The sequence below is a fragment of the Podarcis tiliguerta genome (genome assembly GCF_965153285.1).
Source record: "Podarcis tiliguerta genome assembly, chromosome: 11".
Classification (NCBI taxonomy): domain Eukaryota; kingdom Metazoa; phylum Chordata; class Lepidosauria; order Squamata; family Lacertidae; genus Podarcis; species Podarcis tiliguerta.
In genome coordinates this window covers 5,853,982-5,865,872 of record NC_139544.1, presented here as the reverse complement: position 1 = coordinate 5,865,872, position 11,891 = coordinate 5,853,982, and the positions used below count along the sequence as shown (strand labels likewise).

At 42.9% G+C, this 11,891-nt stretch overlaps 1 long non-coding RNA gene across 1 annotated transcript in view; it reads left to right on the top strand.

Moving 5' to 3' along the window:
- The first annotated feature begins 451 nt into the window (after positions 1-451).
- Positions 452-11,891, top strand: part of LOC310659775 — a 28,747-nt gene continuing 17,307 nt past the window's right edge. Inside the window, exon 1 of the long non-coding RNA XR_014502991.1 lies at positions 452-553. This is a non-coding gene — a long non-coding RNA (uncharacterized lncRNA). The remainder of the gene's footprint in view (positions 554-11,891) is intronic.

The following is an 11,891-nucleotide window of genomic DNA, read 5'->3' as shown; positions in this document are numbered from 1 at the left end:
CCAAAATTTGTAATTGGGGGAGTATGCAGTCAAGTATTAATAAACCGTTATCATAAAGTTTACTGCTTGCATCATAAATGGAGTTTTTTTTTTTAAATTGAGATCACTGAATAAGAATAGAATTAACCCAATTCAGGATGGGAAGGCCAGATATTGGGGCTAGACATGAGTAGGCCTGATGGCTGGACAATCAGCAACTACCTGCCTGCAACAGGGGGAACTAGATAGAGTTATTTATTTTATTTATTTAACTATTTAGAAACTGCATATTCATCAAAAATAAAACAAGGTGATATATCACCTCAACAAAAGCATTGGTAAAGACAGGGTTTTTTTTAATAAAAAAAATCACATTCCCAAGTCTGTCTGAAAAGTGCACTTTTAAAAAGACATCTAAAAGAAAGCAGGGATGACTCCTGCCAGACTTCAATTGGCAAGGAGTTCCACAGGGCAGGACCTGTTTCACTAATGGCTTGACCCCTAGTGGGGGCTGACTGAGCCTTAGGGGCCAATCAAAAGATCACAGCGATTGAGGTGCAGCATAAGGAATCAGGTACGTTAGGCCCAAGTCGTTTGGGGCTTTTTGAATTAACACAAGAACCTTGAACCTGTCCCAGGAGCATAGATATAAGAAAAGATATTCTGAAGTTTATTAAGGGTTGCTGGAAATGGTGAGGTGTAAAGTACAGTGCTCAAAATTATTTGAGGGAAAGAAAGTGCTTCAAATGTGCTTTAACGACCCAGTTGTGTACACAGCCTTATTCACTAGGGATGGCTTAAAAACATTTGCACAACATCGCTCTCTTTAGCATTGTGGACATAAAATGGAGGTTTTCTTGTATTGCATCCTCACGCTAGTGGCCAGTTGGTCAGTTCAAGTCCGGGATGGTGCAGCGGGTGCAAAATGCTGCAGCGAGGCTCCTCATGGGGTCCCTGCCATGGGAGCATATTCACCCAGTGCTTTTCCAGCTGCACTGGCTCCCGGTGGAGTACAGGGTCAGATTTAAGGTGCTGCTTTTGACCTTTAAAGCCCTTCACGGCCTAAGACCCTTATACCTACGGGACTGCCTCTCCTGGTATGCCCCATGGAGGACCTTAAGGTCCATAAATAGCAACACCCTAGAGGTCCCGGGCCCTAAGGAAGTCAGATTAGCCTCAACCAGAGCCAGGGCCTTTTCAACACTGGCCCCAGCCTGGTGGAATGCTCTGCCTCATGAGACCAGGGCCCTGCAGGATCTGATTTCTTTCTGCAGGGCCTGTAAGACAGAGTTGTTCCGCCTGGCCTTTGGCTTGGAATCAACTTCATCCCCTCCCCCTCTTTCCTTTCTCCTTCTGTGATGGAACTCCTATTTGGGGACTTCCCTGGCTTTTTTCTGGCCCATGTAGGACCAGTCTGGACAGTTGGGCTTGGTGAAGACTTGACGTTTTCATCCCCCAAAAAGTTTTTGATTCGAGTTTCTACTGAAATGAGCCTGCATTTTAATGTTGTATTTTCATCTTGTTTTTACGTTTTATTTTAATCAATTGTTTTTATACCTGGTGTTAGCCGCCCTGAGCCTGGTCTTGGCTGGGGAGGGTGGGATATAAATATTATTATTATTATTATTATTATTATTATTATTATTATTATTATTATGTGATAGCCTTTCCCTGTGGGGCTTGGCCAGCATCCACTGGACCTAAAGAGCTCACTGAACACTGCAAAGGGCAGCCAAAAGCCTACATAAAAATCCATAAAAGGTACAATCCTTAATAACAACAGCACAACAACTCATAACAAATAACTAAAGAGCAATTACTAATTGTAGCAGCAACTCATATATATGTTGAATGAAAAGCCTCCCAGAAAATTGTAATGAGGCCAAATGCACCTTAGGAGGGAGTGGGTTCAATATGTGAGGAGCTACCACAGAAAGGAGGCTTTTCTTACCGTTCTTAAAGCAGGGGCTGGTCAATATGGAATAAGGCATTCTTACAAATCTTACGGTTCTTGGTCTCTAAGAGTCTTGGAGATCTTTGGCTTCCTGCAGATACAGTGGTACCTCGGGTTACATACGCTTCAGGTTACAGATTCCGCTAACCCAGAAATAGTACCTCGGGTTAAGAACTTTGCTTCAGGATGAGAACAGAAATCACGTGGTGGCAGCGGGAGGCCCCATTAGCTAAAGTAGTACCTCAGGTTAAGAACGGACCTCCGGAACGAATTAAGTTCTTAACCCGAGGCACCACTGTACTAGAATGCGCCCTGGCAAAGTTTCACTCACCCAGTGCCTTGAATTGTCCGTTTTGCCTCTTGGCAGGATTGTTTGGAAACTTTCAAAAGATGTGATTTATGCTTCTAGTTTATTATTAGAAGGAACAGTGTGGAAATGGAAGTGTTGGTGGCTGCATACCAAGGCGACCTAACTCAGCATAACACTTCAGAAACAAATTATGTAGGATCATTGCAAATAATTAAGCAGTGTCATTCTTGATTATCTTGGTAATGAAGAGGCAAGCCAAGTGCTACTTATTACACCTCCAGGGCCTGGCAATGCTGCCTTGTGTTTAAGCCCTAATTGATTTTTGATTGTCCTACCTGAAGAAAATATCTCATTTTCTTAGAACGGATCCTTCTAGCTATTTGTAATTATGATCCTGATCCCAGGGAGACTCGTACTTTCTCAGATAACAGCAGAGGAATTATTGGAGTGAGTAATACAGGTTGCACATCTTAAACCTGGCATAGGAGAAGGATGTTGTGAGAATTTCAGATGTGCGATCGGAAGTTGTCTCCCTGGTGTAAAGTTGTTAGAATGCCTAAAAGGGCCGCAGCACAGGTAATGGGTTGTTTTGAATTCCAAAAACCTAAATATATATTACGTTGAAGACCTCGTGGTGTGTTTAGCCCTTTCCCTTCAGCTGTATTTCCTCCTATCTGAGGATGCAGTTTAGATCAGGGAAGTGGCACAGGGGGAAAGGGGTTAAATGCCCCATTCTCTAGGGCCTCATTTTTGAAGCCCCCTGAAATGTTTGGAATGCCACTGGTTTTTCTAATGGTTCCAACTTACCAGAGTCTGATGTGGTTCCAGCCCAGGTTTTACTTCAGATTTTCTCTTTCTGCACAAGATTACAGTAGGCAGAGAGCCTTCTCGGTAGTGGCACCCGCCCTGTGGAATGCCCTCCCACCAGATATCAAAGGAAAAAACAACTACCAGACTTTTAGAGGACATCTGAAGGCAGCCCTGTTTAGGGAAGCTTTTAATATCTGAAGGACTATTGTATTTTAATATTTTGTTGGAAGCCGCCCAGAGTGGCTGGGGAAACTGAGCCAGATGAGTGGGGTATAAATAATAAATGATTATTATTATGATTCTTATGTGTATTGGTACCTCAGGTTTTAAAAATAAAAGCACACTACTCTGGATTATTTGTATGTCTGCATTTCCTTGGGCACATGAAGACTCTTCATCCCACCGTGATGTATACTTCCATCTTTCAAGTAAAAATTAAATCACTGGGAGATCCAGTCATGGATCTCCTGTGTAATGTGTAGCTTGGGCTGGAGATAAAATGAGATAGATGAAATGTTTATTCTGTGGCCTTATCTATGGTATAAAACCATATGTAACCAATAAGGTATAACATAAGAACACTCTCTTGGAAGTTAATATTGAGAACTGTCATTTGTTGAGAGTGCTGAGTATTTATTTATAATAATAATAATAACAACAACAACAACAACAACAACAACAACAACAACAACAACAACAACAACAACAACTTATTTGTACCCCGCCCATCTGTCTGGGTTTCCCCAGCCACTCTGGGCGGCTCCCAACAAAGATTAAAAATACATCAAAATACATTAAAAACTTCCCTAAGCAGGGCTGCCTTCAGATGTCTTCTAAATGTCAGGTAGTTGTTCATCTCTTTGACAACTGGTGGGAGGGCGTTCCACAGGGCGGGCGCCACTACCGAGAAGGCCCTCTGCCTGGTTCCCTTAGATATTATTGGCCCCTGTGTTCTTTCAGAAGATGCAATGCCTATCAAGACACAAGAGCAAACTTTTTGTGGCTTTTGTAGATCTTACATCTGCTTTTGACTCAATCTGTAGGGACAAATTATGGCAAAAACTATATGAGACGGATATTGATAGACGACTTCTTAATATACTTAGAGAGTTACATTCAGACACCACAGTTAAAATCAGAACCGGGATGTCAGGCAACTATACTGACCCACTGCCACTGGGGAAAGGGGTAAAACAGGGTTGTTTGTTAGCGCCGTTCCTCTTTAATTTCTATATAAATGACATTGTTCAACATATGGCAAAGTATAAGTTAGCAGCTCCCGCCCTGGAAGGCAAACATCTGAATATATTGCTATATGCTGATGACATGGCTGTCATGGCACTTACTCGAAGGGGCCTACACAGCATGCTGGAGGGGCTCGCAGCTTATTGTGCCCAAAACTCTCTAAAGATAAATTATGACAAAACAAAAATTGTGGTGTTTACTAGAGCTCGCCAGACATTCAGATGGTCTTTAGATGAACACGTAATCGAACAGAGACTTTCTTTTAAATATCTTGGTATCACTTTCCAAGCTACATCTAGCTGGCTTGCCCACTTCAAGACTGTAGCCCTCCTAACACGTAGGACAATCGGTGCTCTGCTCAGCTTTTTTTATTTGAGGGGAGGGCAATTGGTGATCCCGGCACTAAAAGCTTTTGTAGGAAAAGTGATTCCCCAGATGCTATACGGAGTAGAACTCTGGGGATGGAATCAGAAGCTGCTAGAACGGCTTGAAATTTTTCAAAATTATTATCTCAAGAGGATTCTAGGCCTTCCTCAAGGAACCCCAGCAGCTCTCTTGAGGGTGGAGGTTGGATTACCCTCTGTGTCTGCCAGGGCCCACTTAAGATTCCTACGATTTTACATCAAACTTGCAAATACCACAAACACCTTATTGGCCAAACAAGCCTTTGTATCTCTTCAAAAGAATACCACTTGGCGTCAAAACCTATCTGAGATCCTGGTTAGATACACCCTACCGGAGTTTAACACCCTCAAACTGTGGAGCCCAGACAAAGTTCGGGAATGGATCCTGGAGAGAGACGCTCTGTTGGATATCACAAAAATTCAGAACCCAGGGTCCTCCCACTGGCTTCCCCGACTGAAAACAGTCAAAACCTGTGCCAATTATTTGGCGAATATCACCAATCCCACCCTTCGGAGAGCTTTCACCATGGCCCGTTTTCAAACCATTCCTACGGCCTACCTGACAGGCAGATATGCAAAAATCCCAGCAGAGCAACGTATATGTCTTTGTCATATGAGAACCCAAGAGGATCTCACACATTACATGTTGTATTGTCCCATCTATTCGGCCTTCAGGGATGCGATGTTACAAACTATTCCCAAATCAATAGTCAACTCTGAGGACCAAGTAAAGTTTTTACTGGTGGACGCTGATCCACGGATTTCTCACGTGGTAGCGGTCTTTGTGGTGAAGGCTATGAAAACTAGGGTACGGTTCCTGGACGAAACGGTGAGGTCCCTCCCATTGTTTTCCTAACCTGTTGCTGTATCTTCTTTCCTGAATGGTGGGGGTTTTTGGGTAGTCTCCTTGCTGGGATAGCATGGCATGAATTTTAGCTTACTTTTATAATCTTATTGTTATCTTTTAACAATGTTTTATGGTATTTTGTGTAAAGGCATGGACCTCACAAATTTAATAATAATAAACGAGATTGGCCTATCAAGACAGTTTAAGCCTTTGCTATAGATGGGGCCTATAGAATTTGAAGTGGAATGCAAGTGCTGTTTTCTGCTACAAGTACACCTAGGGTATTGTGTGAACTGATTTGCATGTGTGAGGAGAGGTCCTATGTACATGTGCATGTGTGGGATGTTGTGGGTCCCCCCCAGATGCACAACTTAAATAGTTCCAGAGCAAGAAGCAGTCCCCAATTCACCTGCTTTGTCCTCCTGCCATCTTTGTATCTGTTGAACATAGTTAAAACATTTGCAAATGAAAGTCTTAAGAGCATGACTAGATGTTGTTATACCCTTTGGAAACCAAAAAGTGCCTGCCCTCTTGAATCTCTCTTGGCTAGTAAAAAGAATTCTGGCTTCACAGCTCCAGTGTCAGTGATGTAAAGCCATAATCAGCCGAAACGTGGTACGTTTTGAGCAATATATATTGCACTGCAGGGTTCATGGGTAATAATCTCTAAATGCTCTCTAGCAAAAGATAGTTTCCTGAATAAATGAGGCACAACTGGGCATTGTTCCAATGAAAACGTTGGCTAGATGCTGCTGCTCTGGCTAAAGACATTGTGAATGGAATCGCTTCAGGCCACTGCTGCAGAAAAGAACGGCATTCCCCATCCAAAGGGAAAAGAGAATTGTAAAAGTGTGAAGTTGCTCATAAATTTGAAGATTGGGAGGGGGGTGGGGTGGAACGCAAGAGCTGTATTTTGTGGCATGAAGTTGCTAATCAAGCAGGAATGCTGGAAGCAGTTGTGTACATCTCAGAACTGTTCCTAAATTTGGGCTGGTAGTCATTTTCAGGTATTAAATATAAAATGTAACAGACACAAAAAAGAGCTTTTCAGTTCCTGTTTGGCAGTGGAACAGAAGAAGCATTTGTAGAAGACATTAGAAAAGGCATAGCCCAATGCAATAGGCCACAGAGCTGTGGGTCTGTATGCATGTTATATAGGTTATGTTTGGGATGAGCGGCACCTCATAAATTGTCCCTCATGCATCATATTTCACCGTATGAATGAAACTGCCTGACCCAAACTCAGTTAATTTGTCCACAAAACCTGGTGTTGTTCACCCTGACTGGCAGTGGGTCTCCAAGGAGACAAGCAGATGGTTTTCCCAGCCCTCCCAGCTTCTTCTACTTCCTCCACTTTCAACTGCGGCTGCCCAAACATGCCAGATCCTGATAGAACGGGGTGTGTTTGTGTGTGGCATGATAGCAGCTTCCTTTACTCTCATAATGTGAAAATTCAGAGTGCTGACAAAGCCCACACAATCCCTTAAAAAGTCTATATGAACATGTCCTTAGGAAGAAATAGAGACGGAGAAGACATGCCAATTTAAGGTGATTTTTTTTTTGCAAATGTAGCTCCATGCTGCTGACACTGCCATTAATTCAGAAAAGATAGAAGGGGCTAAGTGATGAAAAACTCTTGGCTGGAAACATGAAGAAATTATGTTGAGGAACTCATGTAATAGTCACAGGTTTATGGTCTGTATTGATTAGCTAATAGCAAGGAAAGGCAAAGTTCATGATGTTGCAGAAAAGAGTTGGCTACCTGAACCAGAAAGAATTGTGTTCCACTGCCAATTTGCAAGTTCTTGAGAAGGATCAGTTTCTAGAACAGGCATAGGCAAACTCAGTGCTCCAGATGTTTTGGGACTACAACTCCCATCGTCCCTAGCTAACAGGACCAGTGGTCAGGGATGATGGGAGTTGTAGTCCCAAAACATCTGGAGGGCCGAGTTTGCCTATGCCTGTTCTAGAACAACTGAGCCTGTAAGAGGAAGGAAGGATTTATGTGTTGGCACCAATTTATGAGATGTATTGATGGTCATGAATTTGGATGACTTTAAAATGGGTTCAGATACATTAATGTATCTGAATACATTAATAAACCTACCAAAGGCTAGTAGCCATGATGGGCACATACTACCTCAAGTGTCAGCACCTCTGAATGCCAGTTCTGAGAAGGACAATGCATTCATGCCCTGTGTATGGTGGACTACCCTTATTGGTCTCATTGGTCACTGTGAGAATAGGATGCTGGGCTCGAAGGGACTTTGGTTACTTTTTATGCTCTTATGTGGCTCTGCAGCAAACAGAAAGTCTGTCTCAACATCAGACCTTTCCATATGACAAAAAACTTAGCAAGAACTCAGGGCCAAAATAGACATGTGTGAATACAATTGATGCACATGCCCTTTTCTTTTTCTTCTTCTTTGTTGTTATATACATAGCAACCTAGGAACCCTGGGGTGTGGGCTAGGGAGGAATAGTTTAACTTTTTCCCACCATGCCATGATCCTAACACTTTCTGTATCTGGAGCTGTGATCTCTATTTCAGGCACCATAGAATCATAGAATCATAGAGTTGGAAGAGACCACAAGTCCAAACCCCTGCCAAGCAGGAAACACCATCAGAGCACTCCTGACATATGGTTGTCAAGCCTCTGCTTAAAGACCTCCAAAGAAGGAGACTCCACCACACTCCTTGGCAGCAAATTCCACTGTCGAACAGCTCTTACTGTCAGGAAGTTCTTCCTAATGTTTAGATGGAATCTTCTTTCTTGTAGTTTGGATCCATTGCTCCGTGTCCGCTTCTCTGGAGCAGCAGAAAACAACTTTCTCCCTCCTCTATGTGACATCCTTTTATATATTTGAACATGGCTATCATATCACCCCTTAACCTCCTGTTCTCCAGACTAAACCATGGTGGCCATTTCCGTAACAAAAACAGGCAATTTCATTTGCATCCAGTTCAAGTAGTTCCAGTGCCAGCATCCAGTTCCAAAGCAATGGAAGAAAGGTCGTCCTTACTCCAGAGGGGACTGCCATGTTTCAGGGAATGGAAAAAGTGTGGGCTATTGTGGGGGGATTCTTACAGGGGAATGCGTAGCCTTTCATGACACATATTTACGAATGTGTGAGTGCACGAGGTCACTGGTGGTGCTGGTACAGGTGAATCAATTCCAGGGAGAAAGCAGAGGTCCAGGGCTGCCCAGGGACCACTTCTTCCAACAGGACCTGGCAGTAGCTCTGCAGGTGTAGGGGAAACTGATATCTCTACAAGAAGTGTGCATGCACACGAAAGCTCATACCAATAACAAACTTAGTTGGTCTCTAAGGTGCTACTGGAAGGAATTTTTAAATTTTGTTTCATCTACAACAAAAGTGATACTGCACATTTATTGCACAAATGAGTGGTTGTCATATTACTACAAAATGGTGATATAAAGATAGCTTTGGTGAATCTATAAATAAACCCCAAGCATAACCCTTCTGGGATGTTATTTGACTCTGCAGTAAAGCAAGCTTGGAGTGGCTGCCAGCCTCTGCCATGCTTCAAACACACATTCACTCTGCCCTGCCATGTGGACACTGATTATTATTATTATTATTATTATTATTAAGTAATTAATTTATAGCTCGCCCATCTGGCTGGGTTTTCCCCGCCACTCTAGGTGGCTCCCAACATAATATTAAACAGAGTAATACTCCAAACATTAAAAACTTCCCTAAAAGTCAGGTAGTTGTTTATTTCCTTGACACCTGGTGGGAGGGCGTTCCACAGGGCGGGCGCCTCCACCGAGAAGGCCCCCTGCCTGGTTCTCTGTAATCTCACTTCTTGCAGTGAGGGAACTGCCAGAAGACCATTGGAGCTGGAGCTCAGTGAACGATGGGGGTGGAGACGCTCCTTCAGGTCTACTGGGCTGAGGCCATTTAGGGCTTTAAAGGTCAGCACCAACACTTTGAACTGATATCTTGGTGTATCTGACTTACGTGTAAATTAAACCCACATTTGAGTGTGATTTTTGTCCTGAAAGTAACCTGTGGATGCATTACCAGGAATAAAAAGCGTAGGACAAAACGGCGACTCCTGAAGGATTACATGTTTACTCAAAATTCATCTGGATTTGTCTGCACAACATTTCAGGGGTGTGTGTGTGTGTTATGCAGTGTCCACTGTTTCTTGAATATTTGTTTGTGGGGAGAGAATATAATGTTGCATCAAGCAACTGCCATTGTATACTTCCCAGTGCAGCTCCACATAACTTTTTTTACCACTTTGTTTTTTTTTAAAAAGCATTTTTATTGTGCATGAGTTCTAAATTCACCTTCATCACACAACCTGAATTTGCCACTATGCAATTGAAACCCACCCACAAATTAGCAATAGCCTTGATGCATCTTTGTTTTGCAATACAGTATAGGTAACTTCAGTTCAAGTCATTAAAGAAAGCTTTTTTAAAAAAACAAAAAAAACAACAACCTGGGATCCTATTTCCCTTTCCAGCCAAGCCACCGGCATCCTGAAACACCAAATACAAAGCGCTGCCAATTTATCAAAGCCGTACCTGTCCTGAGAGGACTGCAATTTTATATTACATTTGGCCAGGGGGTTCATTTTACAATTCTGCCTGTGCATATACATTTCTTTAGGTTTAAGAAACCCAATTCAAATGCTGCCTTGCCGGAGAATCTTTAATCTTGCTTAATATGTCAGCTATGCTAGCAGAAAACGAGACCACCCATGTTTGTATACTACAAGAGAAAACCAATCCTCTCTTCATTATTCAAACCATCAGCCCATAGACAAAAGGGAGAAACAAAGAAACAAATCACTACAGTGACACCCAGATCTTTCCTATTTTATCTTGACAGGATTTTGTTTCTGCTGTGTTGCTTCTCTCCCTCCCACCCCTGGCTATTGCCTCCTGTTTCTCTTTATGGTAATTGAAGCTGGACCCCAAAGCCCTCAGAGGCTTGTATCCTCTCTTCACATGAGTGACGCTTCAGTGATAAACTTGAACTTAAACTTACTGAGGTGTAACTGAGGGTTCATTTGATAGCTAGTGGTTTTCAGCAGCACTGCGGGGCTTTGGGGGCTCGACGTGCGTGAGATTGTTAATGTCCTGCGAGGGAAAACAATAACACATTTCATTAATGCGTTCATGTGTGAAGCATCCATTAGTGCACTCTAGGTATTAATGACGTTATGCTTTAAAATGACATGTGGGGCATGACAGGAATTGCAAGGTCTGATGAGAACAGATGACAAGATAGGCAAATATTTGAATGGCTTCATTTGCCTGCCGGTCAAAGGATGGGCGTAGGGGAAGGGAGCAAGGGAAAACCTGGAAATGATTCTGTTCCATCTGTGTGCGGATTGGACTGAGTGGCAAGTCGGAGGGAAAAGAGTTAGCACTGATTCAGGAAAGGATTTACACAAATAGCTATAAAGCTTTTAATGTTTGTGTGTGTGTGCATATCTATTCATTTGTATGCTTGTATTTATGTATTTCTTCCAGAAAGACAAAGAGATGGGTGATATCCAAGTAAGTCCTGCATTGCAGGGGATTAATTAACTTGAAATGAATACTATCTCTTTATTACAAGGGTTAGGCTGCAGTTCTATGCACATTTTGAGAACAATGGGATTACTTCTGAGCAGGCATCAATGACTGGTTCACTTTTGGTTGTTTTTAGTATGATGTAGAGAGTTGAAAACAGCCGGAAACAAATGCCAATTGTCAACATATTTCCTTGTACACATAAATTAAAAAGTACCAAAAGTGTGGCAAAGCAGAATTGCCTTGTTCTAACACACACACACACGAACCTAGTTCAGGGGCCTGATCTGCTTCACTGCAAGCATTTTTCTGGCTCTCCAAAGGTTCCCTAGTGGTGGGGGAAAAGGAAAGACACAACACTGGGAGGAGTGGAGTCTAGTGCTGTAATGAGCATGCAAATTGCTCCTTCCTTAGTCATGAGACTGATCATTTAATGAGCAGATAGGGCAATAACCCTCTTCCTCAGGTGAAGTGCACCAATCAGCTGAGGAGGCAGTGCAACTGCATATGTGTGTGCGCCCTGTGCCTGTACAAGAGTGTGTGAGAGAAAGCATGGGGTGACCACACCTACTTTTTGCCATACACACACCTGGCATATTGGCTAAGGGCATTGGCAACCCTCAGGCCAAAAAAAGGTTAGCCACCCATGTTTTAGGCGGTATCTGGACCTGTGCAATGCTGAGCGCGGTAGTAATTAGCCCATGACAGTCTAGCAGTGAAACCAGAGAAATGCTCTTCAGCACCTGGGACAGCTCTTCAGAAGGATTGACCATTTGGAAACTGG